A 1,288-nucleotide genomic window follows, 5' to 3' on the forward strand; every position below is an offset into this window, starting at 1 on the left:
ATTTTGCAAAATTCGCAATAGTTAACGAGATACAAAGTAATAAATGTGTGCCAATGAGCGCGTAAGAAGCGATAATTCTGACTGTGGACGTAGGTGTATGACTGTCAGAGCAACGAGAGGCGGAGTGAACAAACGAGCGCGATCAGCTGAGAGCAGTGGCTTCTTATCTCTCAAACGTTGCTCGCTCCTTTGCTTACCTCCGAATATCAGCTGACCGCGAAATCAGCCGAGTCACACGTCGCGCTCGTTCGTTCACTCCGCCTCTTGTTGCTCTGACAGTCATACACCTACGTCCACAGTCAGAATTATCGCTTCTTACGCGCTCATTGGCACACATTTATTACTTTGTATCTCGTTAACTATTGCGAATTTTGCAAAATGGCAAATAAATTTTCTATTCAGTTTGACTCAATCTATCTTCACTTCGGCTTGGTCAAAATTTTACGGACATCCTGTATATACATATATGTAAACGCATATATGTATACATATACAGTGTATATAAAAAGTACCAATACCCCGAAAAATCTCGAAAACTAGGCATTTTACGAAAAAGTGTTTCAGATAAAAGCAGTAGGGTTTCAAAGGATCTATTTACTGGTCTTATCAGTTTGACCTTGAATAACATCGCCAAGGTCAGGACAAGGTCACCTTGAATTTTTAAAACGGAATACCCTATTGTTTATTGCAGATTCTTATAGCTTAATTCAACAGTTTTCCAAACCTTTATAATAAAGTTTATTTTCATTAAGTACTTTTTGACTTATGAGGATTGAATATTAAAGTATCGCCGGTATTAGCATTATCTATTGACGTTATCATTAATTTCAAATGTTGCTTTATTAAAAAAAACTATGTTGAATAGGAAGTTAGGTTCTTTGTTATCTGCATCATGAGCTCACAAAATTCGTTTTGATCGAAATCATCTTTGTAGAAAAAGTACCGGCGATACTTTGATATTCAACCTTCATAAGTCAAAAAGTACTTAATGACAATAAACTTTATTATAGTGTTTTGAAAAGCTCTTGAATTAAGCTATAAGAATCTGCAATACAAAATGAGAAGTTTTATTTAAAAAAATTAATGTGACTTTGTTCTGATGTTGGCGGCGCTATCCAAAGTCGCACGAATACAATCAGTAAATGGATTCTTTTAAATCCTACAACTTTTATCTGAAACACTTTTTTGTAAATTTCTTAGTTTTCGAGATTTTTTGCGGTACCGATACTTTTTATGCACTGTGTGTGTGTGTGTGTGTGTGTGTGTGTGTGTGTGTGTGTGTGTGTGT

The sequence above is a fragment of the Pseudomyrmex gracilis genome, unplaced genomic scaffold (genome assembly GCF_002006095.1).
Source record: "Pseudomyrmex gracilis isolate BER0280 unplaced genomic scaffold, ASM200609v1 scaffold_422, whole genome shotgun sequence".
Classification (NCBI taxonomy): domain Eukaryota; kingdom Metazoa; phylum Arthropoda; class Insecta; order Hymenoptera; family Formicidae; genus Pseudomyrmex; species Pseudomyrmex gracilis.